The sequence below is a fragment of the Salmo trutta genome, chromosome 19, assembly GCF_901001165.1.
Source record: "Salmo trutta chromosome 19, fSalTru1.1, whole genome shotgun sequence".
Lineage (NCBI taxonomy): Eukaryota > Metazoa > Chordata > Actinopteri > Salmoniformes > Salmonidae > Salmo > Salmo trutta.
The window spans coordinates 48,284,682-48,302,959 of record NC_042975.1 but is presented as its reverse complement, the minus strand read 5'-3'; the positions used below and the strand labels follow the sequence as shown (position 1 = coordinate 48,302,959).

At 40.4% G+C, this 18,278-nt stretch overlaps 1 protein-coding gene across 1 annotated transcript in view; it reads right to left on the bottom strand.

Moving 5' to 3' along the window:
- Nucleotides 1–18,278, bottom strand: part of LOC115154864 (5-hydroxytryptamine receptor 2C-like) — a 27,587-nt gene extending 9,309 nt beyond the window's left edge. Inside the window, exon 1 of the mRNA XM_029701531.1 lies at nt 18,104–18,278. The gene's annotated coding sequence lies outside the window, so the exon portion shown is untranslated. The remainder of the gene's footprint in view (nt 1–18,103) is intronic.

The following is an 18,278-nucleotide window of genomic DNA, read 5'->3' as shown; positions in this document are numbered from 1 at the left end:
AATTAGCTCATGTTTGTAGATTACTCTGCTTATAGTGTAGTAGTTGTTGGGTCGTTCTTGAATTACGGTGGCAGTTTGGGAAAAAATGACTTCATTTTTTATAGATTAGTCTATTTGGATGCATCTTACATTTTAGCAGACACTCATATCCAGACTGATTTACAGTAAGTACATACATTTTCATACTTTCTTTCCTGTGGGAATCAAACCCACAACCCATGCATTGTAACCACCATGCTCTACCAATTGAGCCACGCAGGACCCATTACAACACGACTCATATGGTAGCTTAATTACTTTAAATACATTTAACCATTGTGCCACCAGAAGTAGTAGTAACACCAATGATGTATTTTAGGTAAATGAGGGTTTTCTGAAATGGAGGCCAGATGATCAAATGTTAGGTCATTAACCCCTTAAAAATTCTTTACATGCATAATTACAGCAACTGAAAATACACTTCGCGGCAGACTATGGGGAATGAACTGAAAGCATCTTCAAGACCCGAAATGTATTAAATATGTGAATGAAAAAATCAAAACCCTTACCATTACAAACGTAGACATAGAGGACAGAGAAAAGCTGACCCCCGATATAATCTGGGATGCTTTTAAGGCGTACATTAGAGGAATGATAATCTCATACTCGGTTAAAATTCAATCTCAGTTAGAAATTAAAATGTAAGAAAAATGTCAATACATCACTATTTTTAGAAAAGCCCATAAAAATTATTTACAAGGTAAAGAAGAAAATACATTTTCTAAATTTATGCAGGAATAGGATATTTTACTTTTGAAGAGAGCCAACAACTACAGGTTAAACTCTAATAAATCATACTATTTAATGGCAAATAAACATGGTAAACACCTAGCAGCCCTCACAAAATGAATACACGCCAAACCAGCTATAATTTTAAAAGATAAAGATACAAATGCGTTAATTAGAAACAACAACACAATTAATGACAGTTTTAAAAGCTTCTATGAAAATCTATATAAATCAGCATTTAACAACAGTTGAACTGATCCTACTGCCTTCTTAGACTCAACAACCCTGAAGCAATTATCAGCAGACCAAAAATAATCCCTAAAAACAGAAATCACCCAAAAATAAATATTAGACACTGTTAAAACATTCACACAGAGAAAAGCACCAGGATTGGATGGCTTTCCCATAGAATTTTATTTAACATTTTGGGACAAAGTAGCACCCCTATTTACACAAATGACAACACACATGCCATTCAATTCAGTGCTTCCTAGTTCCAAGAGTCAAACAGTTTTTTCAGTTATATTAAAACCAGGATCATCTGGAGAGTTCCCTGCTGATTACAGACTCAAAGGTTAATAAATTGTGACAATAAAATAATAACAAAGCTCATAAGAAATATAATGGCAAAAGTCTTACCAGACTTGACACATATCAATCAAACAAGGTTTATTAAAAATAGACACTTAATAACAAATACAAGAACGTTTCAGTTTAATACAATACCGAAAAAACAAGACATAGATTCATCAATAATGGCTTTTGATGCTGAAAAGGCTTTTGACCATCTTGAATGGCCTGTTCCATTGAAAACTTTAGAAGCTTTCAACTTTTCATTTGACTAATACATTTAATACAAATATTATATAAATGTCCTAAAGCAAAAATATACAGAAATAATACATTATCTGATGAAATTGTTTTAGAAAGGTCCACAAGACAGGGATGTCCTCTCTCCCCCATCCTGTTTGCACCAGCAATTAAACAGCTTGTAGGCAGGACCCAAACGTAACAGGTATCAGTATTGGTAAACATGACTATAAACTAAAATTATTTGCAGATTATCTCCTGATATACCTGACCAATATTGAAAACTCAATGCCCCCTTGCTAAAAGTATTTTCAGAATACTCAGGGCATAAAATTTGGGTGGATTTAAAAAAAAAATGACAATAGGAAACATGTGATCTACAGCAATCTGTTAAGTGGACCACAAAAAAAAAAATACTTAGGACGCTTAATAAGTGACAACAAACAACAAATATATAAAGATAACGTTATCCCATTACTCAACAATATGAAAGCAGATCTAATTAAATTGAACAATCTTCCCATAAACCTTACAGGTAGAATAAATCTCTTCAGAATGGCATGGCTCCCAAAGTATTTAATACCAATTACCCCATCCAAGATATTATTTTTAAAAGTATACTCGGTTATAACCGACTTTATATGGGAAAAAAACTCATACAATAAAAAGTAAAGTTTTACATCTTTCTAAGTCTGAGAGTGGTTTTAATCTTCCAGATTTGGAATTGTATCAACTCGCCACCCAGGGCTTTTACTTACTACTTAAATGCACTAAAGAGGAACAATAGGTACACATTGAAGATGCGCATGCTCATCCCCAGAATATTTTCGCGTGTCTATTTTCAAAGGGTAAAGCTAAGAATATGAACAACTTCTTAGTTAAGAACACTATAACAATATGGAAGAAACGGAAACGTATTCTACAAGAACTAATATCACTCCCTAAAAACACAACTCTATGGAACAATCCTTGGATAGTTTTTCAGAATTCACCGATAAATTGGTCCACATGGAAAACTAAAGGCATAGAAACTGTGCATGTCTTGGTAATAGGAAATCAATTTATTTCCATTAATTAAAAAGCAATTTTGGACTGAACAACGTAGATATTTTCAAATACATGCAACTTAAAAGTTTCATTTCAAGAAATGTAGATTTGAAATCCTTTGGACAGCAGAGCAATCTTGAGGGAGTCCTCTTCTGAGTCAGAAAATGATGTTCTTATGATAGGAAAGATATGCAAAACCTTGCAGAGAGCCTATCCAACTGACAATCTCTTATAAAAATTTTTAATAAACTATTGGAACCAAGACTTAAAAAGACTGATATTGGCACAAGATGGAGGGAAATTACAGTTTATGAACATTTACACTTAATCCAGTATAAACTAATATATAGAATTCACAAATTCTACAGCACAACGGCAGAGTCGTCTTAAGCGTAAAACTAACAATGACTCAATAATCCATGCCTTCTGGGAATTCTATAAAGTCATAAAGTTATGGGCGGAGTTAGAAAGTTGGCTATCAGAAGGATTATAATGTAAATGTACTTTTAATGTGTCTGAATATTTCAAGACATGACATATGAGGGTGCAATGAGATGCCCAACGGGTTAGATGATACTTTTCTCTTCAGTCATCTTGAAAAATGTATACTTAAAAACTGGAAATCAACCAATCCTCCATTGTTAACACAATAGAGCCCCACATTGGAGGTGTCATAATACCCATAAAACCTAGCGGTCAAACTGGTAAATGTTTCCAATTGTTTTTCCACCACACATTTTCCCATAGGGGATTTTAGAAACATTTAAAATAAGGGCTGTGATTAGCGTAGGCTTACCCTGGTGTGACATTTTGATAACCAGGTAGCCTAGTGGTTAGAGCGTTGGGCCAGTAACCGAAAGGTTGCTAGATTGAATCCCTGAGCTGACAAGGTAAAAATCTGTAGTTCCTGAACAAGGCAGTTAACCCACTGTTCCTCGGCCGTCATTGTAAATAAGAATTTGTTCTTAACTGACTTGCCTAGTTAAATAAAAAAATTCTAAATATATGTACATCTATCTAAGGCAAGGTGACTTCTTTTTTTAATATTCGGCTCTATTTACTCTCAGATTCTAAAATGCTAATTAGCTTCAAAGTCGACATCATGCAAAACTACAAATTCCTGCAAGCTCCTGCACGTCATCTCTAGCTGACAACTTTGCTAACAGTCATTTTGTCAATTTAAAAGTTGCACAAGACTGTTCACATAATTGTCCATTTAAAGAAATGTAGACAATTAATTAATTACTACATTTAGCTAACATTAGACAGTTAATCCAGAGATTCTTACCTTTGCCTCGATTAGACAGTCTTGTCCAGATCATCATGGCCTTTGTAGTTCTTTATGATAGCCACATTAGCAACTAATTAGCATTTCATATTTAGGGGGTAAATACAGGTGAATATATTGATAAAAGTCACCTTGTCCTAGAGAGACGGTTATCAACACGGTTATCAAAACATCATGCCAGGCTAAGCCTACACGAAACACAGCCCTTATTTTAAGTGTTTCTAAAAATCCACTATGAGAAAAATGTATGGTGGAAAAGCGATTGGAACCATTCCCCTGTTTGACTGCTAGATTTTATGGGTATTATGACTCATATTGTCATACTCTACAGAAAGGTCAAATGCTTTATTATCTAAATGTTGAAAGCGTGTGGGCGACGGAGAGAAACAAAATGGTGCAGTTTGAGGCCATGTGGCGAAGAGTGATGTGGGCGCTGGAGATGGGCGTGTGGGCATTTGGCTCTGGGCAGGGGTGATTCTGTGGATGTTTGTGTGGTCCTGTATGTTGTCGTTTGCATGTGTATCTTTTGTATTGTTTAAAAAATAATAGTAAATGTCTTACAAGTCTTACAACAAAAAAATACTAAAGTGATATGACTAATAATTTTGCTCACAATGTAAATTCCCTTCATTTAAATTGAGTAACAAAACCAAACCAAATGATCAAAGGAATCTTCAAATGTATTACATATTAAAAGGGCGGGATTAGCTAATCATTTGTGACCCGTTTTAGGAAACTAGACGTAGGTCACTACTTCACAGGAGAGACGTTTGAACGCAAACTTTTTTTTTAATGCCTTATCAAACATATGAACTTTCATGTGCCTTAATAACAAACTTGTATGCCATCTGTAAGTTCTAATAAAATTGTTAAATTACGAGCCAGGTTGGTTTAGCCACAGAAAGAGACAGCAACCTTCCCGCTAGCCATGATTGGCTGAGATAATGAGTGGGCTGGACATGCCGAGAGATGAGTTTGGATTGGTCTGCCATATAGCATGCGTCTGTCTATTGGAGCTGGTCAGTATGTCTAGGTATTCCTCTCTAACACGGCTTTTAAAAAAAATGTGTCACGTAGTAAAACTGCAAAAGTGAGTTTACAAGTTTATTAACTTTCAAAGCAAAATTACTTCCCATTGTTCCTCAACTGTAGTGTATGATATAGCATTTTGTAGCTCTGAGTCTTTACTCTTATCCAATGTAAAAAACACAATTTCTAATTTTGCTACATAAGACTGATTTGAGCCTGTCGGTCACATTTTCTTTAATGTAGACCCCTCCCCCGATAACAGTTTGTCACTGGAGGAAATGCTCAAGGTCCTTGTACAGTATATATTTGTAATGAGTGATTTTGAAGGTAATAACAACAATGACATAAATCTAAGGGACACATATTATATTTGTAAAATAAATAGGTATTTTAGTAGCCTTCTTTGTTCTTATTGATCCATGCAATATATTAAATACTTTTGTTAAATACTTTCTAGAATTCCAAATAATAGATGTATATCTCAAAATCCCCAAAACATGTCACTACAACTACTGGGTCACTACTGGGACAAGCCAGTTTGCTTACTCTAAGTACTTTAAACAATGTACAAACATAACATTTTGCAGTATAAATTACTGGCATTATCTTTTATCATTGATAAACAGGTCAAAATGAATAAAAACATATATGACGTGTAACTTTTTGTGATTTGAAAGTGTTTATCAAGGGTGCAAAGACGAGGGACGCAAATGCCACAGCAATTCAAGAACGACCCTGTTGGTTTCCTGAGATTTCCCAAATTGGATCCATTTCGTTACCGTCTCTGACATAAACTTTCAGAAATGGGTCCGGTTTTCACGGGCAAAAAGCACTATAGAGATAGTAGTAAGAAAAAACACATGGGATTGGGCTGTTAATGTGTCCCTTTGGGAACATTATGGGAAATGCATTTGTCTGAAACATGCATTTACTGTACAGTAAATATTGAAGAAGCAACATGTGTCCCTCACATTGAACCTCCCTTGAACTCAGAGGCAAGAATACCAACACACTATGTTTGAGGTGGTTTCCAGCTGCTGTGCAGAGAACAGAACACATACAATAACGGTAATCTCTCAAGAGCATCTGACCAAATGATGTGAGATTTCAGTTCTGGGGTAACCAAGACTACGATGATAATTATAATTAATATGCATGTTTCATGATACCTTTGTTTCTTTAATATGACTTTTATTCATCTTAGGTGGGCTTACATGTTGTAGACATAAGCAATGATGTTCCTACAGTCGTGGCCAAAAGCTTTGAGAATGACACAAATATTAATTTTCACAAGGTTTGCTGCTTCAGTGTCTTTAGATATTTTTGTCAGATGTTACTATGGAATACTGAAGTATAATTACAAGCATTTCATAACTGTCACATGCTGTTATTGACAATTACATTAAGTTGATGCAAAGAGTCAATATTTGCAGTGTTGACCCTTCCTTTTTCAAGACCTCTGCAATCCGCCCTGGCATGCTGTCAATTAACTTCTGGGCCACATCCTGACTGCCCATTCTTGCATAATCTGTCACGTCCTGACCATAGTAAGATGTTATTTTCTATGGTAGAGGAGGTCAGGGCGTGACAAGGGGTGTTTTGTGGGGTTTTTTTTCTATGTTTTCTATATCTATGTTTAGTTCTAGTTTTCTATTTCTATGTTGTTGTTTTTTGGGTTGATCTCCAATTGGAGGCAGCTGGTCCTTGTTGTCTCTAATTGGAGATCATATTTAGGTAGGGGTTTTTCTTCCTGGGTTTTGTGGGTTATTATATTTTGAGTAGTGTTCGTTTCTCTCTGCGTCGCGGTTTGTTGTTTTGTCAATTCAGTTCTTTATGTATTGCAAAGTTTCACGGATTAAGTAAAATGTGGAACTACAACCACGCTGCACTTTGGTCTGCTCCTTTCGACAGCCATGACAAAATCAATGCTTGGAGTTTGTCAGAATTTGTGGGTTTTTGTTTGTTCACCCGCCTCTTGAGGATTGACCACAAGTTCTCAATGGGATTAAGGTCTGGGGAGTTTCCTGGCCATGGACTCAAAATATCGATGTTTTGTTCCCCGAGCCACTTAGTTATCACTTTTGCCTTACGGCAAGGTGCTCCATCATGCTGGAAAAGGCATTGTTCGTCACCAAACTGTTCCTGGATGGTTGGGAGAGGTTGCTCTCGGAGGATGTGTTGGTACCATTCTATATTCATGGCTGTGTTCTTAGGCAAAATTGTGAGTGAGCCCACTCCCTTGGCTGAGAAGCAACCCCACACATGAATGGTCTCGGGATGCTTTACTGTCGGCATGACACAGGACTGATGGTAGCGCTCATCTTGTCTTCTCTGAACAAGCTTTTTCCGGATGCCCCAAACAATCGGAAAGGGGATTCATCAGAGAAAATGACTTTACCTCAACAGTCCAATCGCTGTACCTTTTGCAGAATATCAGTCTGTCCCTGATGTTTTTCCTGGAGAGAAGTGGCTTCTTTGCTGCCCTTCTTGATACCAGGCCATCCTCCAAAAGTCTTCGCCTCACTGTGCGCGCAAATGCACTCACACCTGCCTGCTGCCATTCCTGAGCAAGCTCTGTACTGGTGGTGCCCCAATGCCGCAGCTGAATCAACTTTAGGAGATGGTCCTGGCACTTGCTGGACTTTCTTGGGCGCCCTGAAGCCATCTTCACAACAATTGAACCACTCTCCTTGAAGTTCTTGATGATCCGATAAATGGTTGATTTAGGTGCAATCTTAGCCCTTTTTGTGCAAAGCAATGATGACAGCACGTGTTTCCTTGCAGGGAACCATGATTGACAGAGGAAGAACAATAATTCCAAGCACCACCCTCCTTTGAAGCTTCCAGTCTGTTATTCGAACTCAATCAGCATGACAAAGTGATCTCCAGCCTTGTCCTCATCAACACTCACACCTGTGTTAACGAGAGAATCACTGACATGATGTCAGCTGGTTCTTTTGTGGCAGGGCTGAAATGCAGTGGACATGTTTTGGGGGGATTCAGTTCATTTGCATGGCAAAGAGGGACTTTGCAATTAATTGCAATTCATCTGATCACTCTTCATAACATTCTGGAGTATATGCAAATTGCCATCATACAAACTGAGGCAGCAGACTTTGTGAAAATGAATATTTGTGTCATTCTCAAAACTTTTGGCCACAACTGTATATTATGAGGTTGCATTTAAGATAATATTTGTCCTGGAACTTAGACTGTAGATGAAAAACCACATGCTGGCAGCCTTACAGAATATCCCCTTCTAAATGGTCTATGTAGTGCTGTTCATGCATTTGACTGTCTGGCTCTCATATGGGAACAGCGTGTTGAAATAAAAACCTATCTGCAAGCCTCCTCTGTTGTGTAGGCAAATAGGTCCCCAGTCCAGTTCCACAGTCAGAATAGATTCAAAAACAATATGATCTTCATCCCAGGGAAGACTTGCAGTGCCAACACTGATGTCTGGCATGTTCAACCCAGGTTAATGTAAAGAACAGGAGGCTGCTGGGGGAAGGACGGCTCATAATAATGGCTGGAATGGAGTGAATGGAATGGTATCAAACATATGGAAACCAGGGCCCACTCCAGTCTCCTTTTCACCTAATTTATCTCCTGATTTACTTAACAAAAGGCACATCTTAATAGGTGATCCAGGTAAGGTTGCAAAGGGATGGTATATTTCCGGAAACGTTCGACGTTTACCAGTAAACTACCAGAAGTATTTGGATAAATTCACTTATAGTGTGTAAAGGTGTTAAAAGTTTAGTATTTGGTCCCATATACAGTGACTCTACAAAGTCTACAGTGACTACAAACAGACATAGGGTACCCTCTGTAACTTTCTCACTCATCATTTTTCATTATTCCTTCAGGATTATCTGTAATCATGGTAGCATCCACATTAATGTAGAAGTGTTCAGAAACAAATTATATTCTTATTTACAATAAAAGTGACTCCAAAATGACACAATACATTATTTACCAATCATTTCTATTGGGCACAAAATAATCTTAAACACAAGCTAAACAAACTGCAAATGCATCCAACAGGTTTGTAGAGTAACAAGTTTGATGTAGTCATTGCGTGCTAGGAATATGGGACCAAATACTAAACCTTTGACTACTTTAGTTATAAAAATCTTTAGGGGTGTCAATAATTTTGACCTCTACCTTTTTGGGAAAATAAGTATTACTTGTTAAAGAAAATCTCTTTCTCTGAGCAATTGTAAAAGTATAAAATAATCTAATTCCACAATTTTTGTGAGCATACAATATAGCTCAGTATTTGAAATATTTATTTTATACAGTCATTATTGCTCGTCTTTAACAAGGGTGTCGATAATTTAGCACCCCACTGTATATGAAAATACTGCCTAATAGTAAACATATCAAATCCAAAACGCTGGAGTAGAGGAACATTTTAAAATGTTGCTTCACTGTCAAAATTCATCTTTTTGCAACCCACCTCCTTGTTATTCCATTTCCGTGTGTTGCGCATACATTCAGTAGCATCTATGAATCACATGAATATGAAGGCGTACAGTAAATGTATGAAAGCGTGTATACTCATTTGAAATGTATATAGTTCTGTCCTTGTGATGTTCTTGTCTATCAATGTTCTGTATTATGTCATGTTTCGTGTTCTGTGTGGACCCCAGGAAGAGTAGCTGCTGCTTTAGCACTAGCTAATGGGGATTCTAATAAACAACTAAATACTACATATGGAGGGGAGTGTATATATATATATACCCATTGATTCTTGAAGAACATAATTCCTCATAAGCTTAGTTCAACTGTCGCACTCCATCAAAACCCCAAATCTAAGCTTGTTCCACTCCAATGTCTGTAAACATTGTAAATGTTAACAAACACTCTATAGCCTAAAAGTAGAAAGAGAGAAAATGTTGCAATTTTATAACTGGAGGTCAGGGCCCTGGGCGCGTACCCTTCATGCCTGGTTGGTAATTCGGCCATGATTAGACCTAATATAAATTTAGAACGCGTGCTAGACTAATTTACCAATATATATATATTTTTGGGCTGACATGGACTAAGTGAGTGACGGCCAGTGACTGACATAACTAGAGGAAAACTGCTGATGCACAACCAAATTTGTGTTTTCCACTATTCTAAATCTCAACAGTAAGTTGAAACCGCTTATGTTGCTTATGCCCAGGGCTGGCCCTGCTCAATTGGCTGCAGATTGTCTACAACCTCCCACCCATGCTACCAGATTAGGCCCGCCTCAGCACAGCTCAACCAGACCAGGCCCATCACAGCACAGCTCAACTAAACCGGGCCCACCTCGACTCAGCCCAGCTCAACACAGCACCGACCACTACCCTAGGGTCTGACCAAAACTCTGCTGAGGGTAGTGCAACCACACTGCCCCTTCTTAATTCCCTCCACAACCTCCCTCCCAGGCTAGTTTTGGTTACCCTCCCTACTCCTATCCCCAGGACAGGCCTGGGACTCTCCTGCCCCACCATGGCAGCCCAAACCCTGCAACAGGAGCCACACCAGAAAGAAGGAGAAGAATCGCTCTCGGCGCTCCTGCCTTCTTCCCCCGCGTCCGGACTTAAGACTTTCAAATCGCTTTGACCCCGTGTGCCAGTCTTAAGCCGGGGGCTTGGGGGGGTTCCCTCCATGGCTGTGGATGCCCCTCCAGCTACCTCTCCCTGTCCTAGTCAATCAACTGCCTGGGCAAAGCCTGGACCACTGCAGCCCCCCTCCGCTGGGCCGTGCTCTCTGGATCAGAGCCATTTCCCTTTGGCTGTTGTGGCCGGTGTCTCAGCAGCCCTCTTCTCAGGTGAGTTCTGTGGCTCTGGCCTCGCAATCTGCTTCGAGACACGGCAGTGGACGGATCATTCTGGCTATTATGATAGGGAGTTTGATGGTGATGCATATATCTGTACCTGGGGCAAAGACTTTGTGTTTTCCTGGCGCAAAAGTTCAGGATATCACCAGGTTGATTCCCGAGGCTGTGAATCAGTCACCGGGGGCTGATACTGTCATGGTTCATGTGGGGTCAAAGTTCAGGATATCACCAGGTTGCTTCCCGAGGCTGTGAGTAAGTCACCGGGGCCTGATACTGTCATGGTTCATGTGGGGTCAAAGTTCAGGATATCACCAGGTTGCTTCCCGAGGCTGTGTGTCAGTCACCGGGGGCTGATACTGTCATGGTTCATGTGGGGTCAAAGTTCAGGATATCACCAGGTTGCTTCCCGAGGCTGTGTGTCAGTCACCGGGGGCTGATACTGTCATGGTTCATGTGGGGTCAAATGACATTATGAAGGGCAGCTCAGAACAGCTGAAGATGGATTGTAAAGAACTGATTGGGTCTCTACTTGACACCAACAAACACCCTACCCTCTCTAAATCGTGGCATTGAATGGTTCAGCAGACTTTTAGCTCTCCATAACTGGCTACGGGACTATTGCAGCTCTGTGGGTGTATCATTTATTGACAATTTTGATACCTTCTGGAAACAAAGCTTGTTTTATAAGGAGGATGGGATCCACCCAAATCATTTGGGTTCCTGGATCCTTTCACAGCTCTATAAGGCTGCATTGAGACAATGACTTATCAATTACCCAAGTCCAGCTCATTTAATCCCTACCATTGTGTCGCTGAGTTGTCATCATGCTTCAGAAAAATGTACATTATCCTAGGGGCGTTGGAAGACACAATGTAAGTAACCTAATTTATGTCCATCTTACTGCCCTGAATACCTCTGCTGATCTTACAGCTATTGTACGCAGTAATCATATGCCTATGAACTAGAGTAATACTATTAGCACTGTGGTGGTGTGCCCTAGTAGGAAGTCCACTGTGTGCAGCTCACCCTGCACTTATAAAAATAATCTGAGGATGTCTACCTCTGCTAAGCTTCCCAGTAAAGCAAGAAAAATAATCAAGAATCCCAGAAAAGTGTCAAAAATTGTCACTGTGGGAAGCTTCCACAATAAGTTGGGTGAATTTTGGCCTATTCCTCCTGACAGAGCTGGTGTAACTGAGTCAGGTTTGTAGGCCTCCTTGCTTGCACATGCTTTTTCAGTTCTGCCCACACATTTTCTATAGGATTGAGGTCAGGGCTTTGTGATGGCCTCTTCAATACCTTGACTTTGTTGTCCTTAAGCCATTTTGCCACAACTTTGGAAGTATGCTTGGGGTCATTGTCCATTTGGAAGACCCATTTGCGACCAAGCTTTAACTTCCTGACTGATGTCTTGAGATGTTGCTTCAATATATCCACATAATTTTCCTCCCTCATGATGCCATCTATTTTGTGAAGTGCACCAGTCCCTCCTGTAGCAAAGCACCCCCACAACATGATGCTGCCACCCCCGTGCTTCCCGGTTGGGATGGTGTTCTTCGGCTTGCAAGCCTCCCCCTTTTACCTCCAAACATAAGGATGGTCATTATGGCCAAACAGTTCTATTTTTGTTTCATCAGACCAGAGGACATTTCTCCAAAAAGTACGATATTTGTCCCCATGTGCAGTTGCAAACCGTAGTCTGGCTTTTTTTATGGCAGTTTAGGAGCAGTGGCTTCTTCCTTGCTGAGCGACCTTTCAGGTTATGTCGATATGGGACTCGTTTTACTGTGGATATAGATACTTTGGTACCTGTTTCCTCCAACATCTTCACAAGGTCCTTTGCTGTTGTTCTGGGATTGATTTGCACTTTTCGCACCAAAGTATGTTCATCTCTAGGAGACAGAATGCATCTCCTTCGTGAGCGATATGACAGCTGCGTGGTCCCATGGTGTTTATACTTGCGTACTATTGTTTTTACAGATGAATGTGGTACCTTCAGGCGTTTGGAAATTGCTCCCAAGGATGAACCAGACTTGTGGAGGTCTACAATGTTTTTTCTGATGTCTTGGCTGATTTCTTTTGATTTTCCCATGATGTCAAGCAAAGAGGCACTGAGTTTGAAGGTAGGCCTTGAAATACATCCACAGGTACACCTCCAATTGACTCAAATGATGTCAATTAGCCTATCCGAAGCTTCTAAAGCTATGACATAATTTTCTGGAATTTTCCAAGCTGTTTAAAGGCACAGTCAACTTAGTGTATGTAAACTTCTGACCCACTGGAATTGTGATACAGTGAATTATAAGTGAAATAATCTGTCTGTAAACAACTGTTGTAAAAATTACTTGTGTCATGCGTAAGTAGATGTCCTAACCGACTTGCCAAAACTATAGTTTGTTAACAAGACATTTGTGGAGTGGTTGAAAAACGAGTTTTAATGACTCCAACCTAAGTGTATGTAAACTTCTGACTTCAACTGTAGAAGCACAAGTATTTCGCCACACCCGCAATAACATCTGCTAATCACGTGTATGTGACCAATAAAATTTGATTTGATTTGAACACAAACATAGACACATGCATACAAACACACGATAACATACACACACGTACACATGGATTTTGTGTTATAGATATGCGGTAGTAGAGTAGAGGCCTGGGGGCACACACTTAATATGTTGTGAAATCTGTTATTAATGTATTGTAATGTTTTTAAAAATGTATAACTGACTTAATTTTGCTGGACACCAGGAATAGTAGCTGCTGCCTTGGCAGCATCTAATGGGGATCCATAATAAATACAAATACCAAGACTTCCTGTGCACACCCAGAATGGAGCATTGGCAGCCACTCCGCTCCCCTGCAGCAGCTCTACTCTTTTGGTGGGACCTTCATCCGGGGTCGACTGAGATCTGGCAACGCTGCTTTCCCAGTTCCAGCCATGCATCCAGCGACCTGAGGGAGGTCTGTCAAATGCTCAGCCTGTTCTGCTCTCACGTGGTTGGCCAGGGACCTTGGCAAAGTCTCAGCTCTCTCAATAAATAGCTGCAGATGACCCTATGCCTGTTAGCACTTATGGGAATGAGCTGAATACCCCCTCCGACTTTAAATATCGTAGGGGGTTGGGCTAATGCTAATAAACGTGCGAAGTATGATTTTAAAAAATGGCACAATTTACATTTAAGTACAGGACTCGTGTCCTGACATTCTGGGTCTCTCGGAAACATGGTTTTGTGTCTGATAAAGACATTGAAGTACATTATTCTAATGAAATTTGAGCTCATGGTTGTAGATGTGTCCATAAACCAGAAGACACATACATTTGTTGCTGGGATTTACCGCCCCCCTGCTGCCATGGCGGATGCTATTGGTGCTCTATCTGAGTGTTTAACACCTTTTCTCTCCTCAGAGTTGGTTATTTTAGGGGATTTTAATTTAGATTGGCTATATCCGGCCTCAGATCAATTTAAGAGTATATGGATTGACTTTAATATGACTCAATTGATCTCAAAACCCACACTGCTAAATGTGAAAAACCCTGTTTACTCCTCATTGATTGATTTAATTCCCCATAAATATTTCTCTATTGGAGTATTTGCAAATTATCTCAGGTATCATTGTCCCATAGTATATATTACAGATACGAAACAGCAAAATACTAATCCTCGTTTAATTACGAAGAGACATTTGAAAAAGTTTCCTCAAGGGTTTTTACATGACATGTTCTACTCTGATTTAGCCACGATCTCCTGTAATTCCTGACCCTGAGCTGGCTCTAGAAAATGTATCCTCCATATTTATTCCTCTGGCAGGTAAACAATTCAGAGTCAAAGATAAATCTAACACTTCTGAGCTATCTGAGCTCATTCAGATGAGAAATCAGGCCTGGGCCAAAGCAAGGCAAACTGACTGTAGTGGACTGGCAATCTTTCAGACAATTGAGAAACAGATGTATTATCTCGATTTAAGAAAGCTAAATCAAGCTACTTTTTAAGCTCTATCTCTGACTCGGCAGGTGATCAGTAAATGCACTGAAGCATACAACTTCCTCTTCTTCCCTGCCTAAGCAAGTTCTATCTGACTCTGGCATCATAACTGAGAAGAATGGAATAAATTATTATTTTAATCATCATTTTGTCTCGGTAGGCTTTTTAATTGAGAGAAATGGTGGTTTAATTGACCCTGGTCAGTGAAATGACTGCACTTCCTTCTGCCAGCCTCTAGCTGACTCGACGGTTAACCCATCAACTTCAAGTGAATCTTTGTTTTCATTTAAACAATTTGCTATCTGTGATGTGCTCGATGCTTTGCTTAAGGGGCGGCAGGTATCCTAGTGGTTAGAGTGGTGGGCCAGTAACTGAAAGATTGCTGGTTCGAATCCCTGAGCTGATAAGGTAAAAATCTATCATTCTGCCCCTGAACAAGGCAGTTAACCCACTGTTCCCTTGTAGGCTGTTATTGTAATTAAGAATTTCTTTTTTACTGACTTGCCTAGTTAAATAAAATAAAAAATATTGATGTAAAAAAAAAATCCACTTTGATTGCTGAATCATTGACCCATATTTTTTACCTGACTATTATATCTGTCACTATCCCCAAAGTTTGGAAGGCGGCCCGTGTACAAACCGATTCTGGGTGCTGTACTTTCTACATGAACAATATCGACTTGTCTGTAAAGAAAATGTAACCTGCTGTCACATGTGCTCCCTCTCCGGCCTCTAGGTCACCATGCTGCTTGTTATGGAGCACACCTGTCACCATAGTTACGCGCAGAATGACGCCTCACCAAAGGGAAGCATCATTTTAAAATGTTGTTTTGGAGATGATGTCGGTCCGGGTGTTATAACCGGAGCTACTTGGGAGGCCTCAGCCGGTTTGTCGGTTTCCCATGCCTCGGCGGGTTCGATGGGTTCCCCTGCCTCAGCTGGCTCGACAGGTTTCCATTCCTCAGCGGGATCGATAGGTTGCCATGCCTCAGCTGGCTTGGCTTGACCTGACGAACCGGCTGAGGCTCTCGTGCCTCAGCTCGGTGAACAGGTTCCCGTGCCTCGACCGAGGTAACTGGGGAGGTCTCAACCGCCTCATCAGGCTCTCACGCCTCAGCCGGTTCGTCAGGTTTTTGCGCCTCAGCGGAGGCGGCTGGTCTGCTCCTGATCCCCGGGATCGTCCCTGTGGTTGGCGTCCTGCAGCTGAACGCGACGGGGAGGGCGTACTGTCACGTATGCTCTCTCTCCGGCGCTCTAGGTCGCCATGCTCCCGCACCTCAGCTGGATCGACAGGTTCCCGCGCCTTAGCAGAGGTGACCGGTTCGCTACTGATCCCCAGGATCATCATCTTGGTCGGCGTCCTGCGGCAGGGGCCGCACGTCGGGGAGGGGGTACTGTCACGTATGCCTCCCTCTCCGGCCTCTCGGTCACCAGGCTGCTCGTTATGGCGCACACTGATCACCATCGTTACGCGCATTATGACACTCACCTGGATTCCATCACCTCCTTGATTACCTGCCCTATATATGTCACTCCCTTTGGTTCCTTCCCCAGGCGTCATTGTTTCTGTTCCAGTGTCATGTCGGTGCTCTGTTTGTGTTTCTTGTTTTGTTCATATATTTAATAAACGTATTCACTCCCTGAACTTGCTTCCCGACTCTCAGCGTACATCGTTACACCTGCACTTGTATGCCAATGACACTGTTGTGTATACTATTGCCCCCATGGTTGACTAGACTCTATCTGATCTACAGTCTGCCTTCATTGTATTACAGAAAAACTTTATTGAACTGAAATCAGTATTGAATGCAGGTAAAACTATGTATGATCAATGGGCCCCACCCAGCTTGGTATTTCGACCATGCATACTACAAATTTAGTTGTTACCAATTGTCACGTCCTGACCAGTAAAAGGGGTTATTTGTCATTATAGTTGGTCAGGGCGTGGCCGGGGGATGTTTGTTTTGTGTTTTTGGGTATTTTGGGTTTAGGTTCTAGTTTTCCTATTTCTATGTTTATATCTAGCTTTTCTATTTCTATGTGAGTTTTGGCAATGACCTCCAATTAGAGGCAGCTGGTTGTTGTCTCTAATTGGAGGCCATATTTAGTTGTGTTTGTTTTCACTTGTGTTTGTGGGTGGTTGTTTCTAGTATAGTCTGTGCACCTTACTGGACTGCTTTTTTCATTTGTTTATTTTGATGAAGTGTTTTGTTTAATAAAATAGAAGATGAGCACTTTACCTGCTGCGTTTTGGTCCACTCAATACGACCCATGTGACACCAATCCAAAATTGTTTTGCTGACATGGGCTAATTGAGTGACAACTGATGCACCACCAAATTTCGATATTGCACCTTGTGTATTCTATTATTCTAACTCTCAACAGTAAGATGAGACCCCGACTGAGTTTCTAAAATACAACACAAAAACAGTTGCCCATCCCTGATTTAAGAAAGCAGATTATTCAGTTGACTTTCCTATCGGTCCTAGACTATGGCGACATCATCTATATAAACTCAGCTGCCACTTCATTTCATCCGTTAGATACAGTTCATCATCGCGCACAGCGCTTTATTACAGGCGATAATTGTAGTACTCATCACTGCAGCTACCAGAAAGTTGGTTTGCCCGCTTTGATGCTACGTAGGTTGATACAGTACATTGCTATGTTTTCATGTATAAAGCGCTTTTACAAAAAGTCCCACTGTACCTAACATCTTCACTTAACTTTAGACGTACGAGTTACCACCCAAGGTCTCAGGGATGGCAAACTCTGGGAATTCCTTTGGTCTCTACTGAGTTAGGTAAATCAGCTTTAAATTGTCTTGCACCTTATTTGAGGAACAATATTCAAAATATTCTTAAAATGTGATGTTCTGGTGCCTCTAGGACAATTCAGAAAGCTGATTGAGGACCTTATTACTTATTACTGATTTCCTGTCATTTGTAATTCAGCGCTCATCTGTAAAAGATACCTTGGTCTCAGTATGACTCCCTGATAAAACGAACTCATGTTGATCTCATGCACTGTCAGTCCTTGCATCCCGAGCTCCATCTATGAATTTGAGAATGTTTAAATTTTTTCAGCCCATCCCTCAGCTTTAGGCTATAGCTAATCAATTTCAAATGGCTAGGGCTTCCATTTGAAAACGAATTAAGGATTGTGGCTTTATAAAAAATGTGGCTATTTAGAGTGGCTATTTAGAAGTGAGAATCCTAAAACTCTGTCTGTATAATAGCAAAGTGATGCAAATGAATTCACAGTTTACAAAAAACATGTAGCCTATGTGTTTGGAGAGCGCTTGTATATCTTTACATTGGATAACCCATCTACTGTATTTCAAAGCGAGAAGTTACATACCGCTGATGAAACTGTCGGATGTTCTGCGCACCCTTTTCGTTTTCACTTCCTCAAAAACGCGTGTTCCATCATAACCCCAAGTATTTCAGCTTCCTTTCATGAGAACTGTCAGCGTATAATCTGCGTCAGATACAGTTGAAAACGTGAATCATCTGACTTCAAATCGAGAACAAAC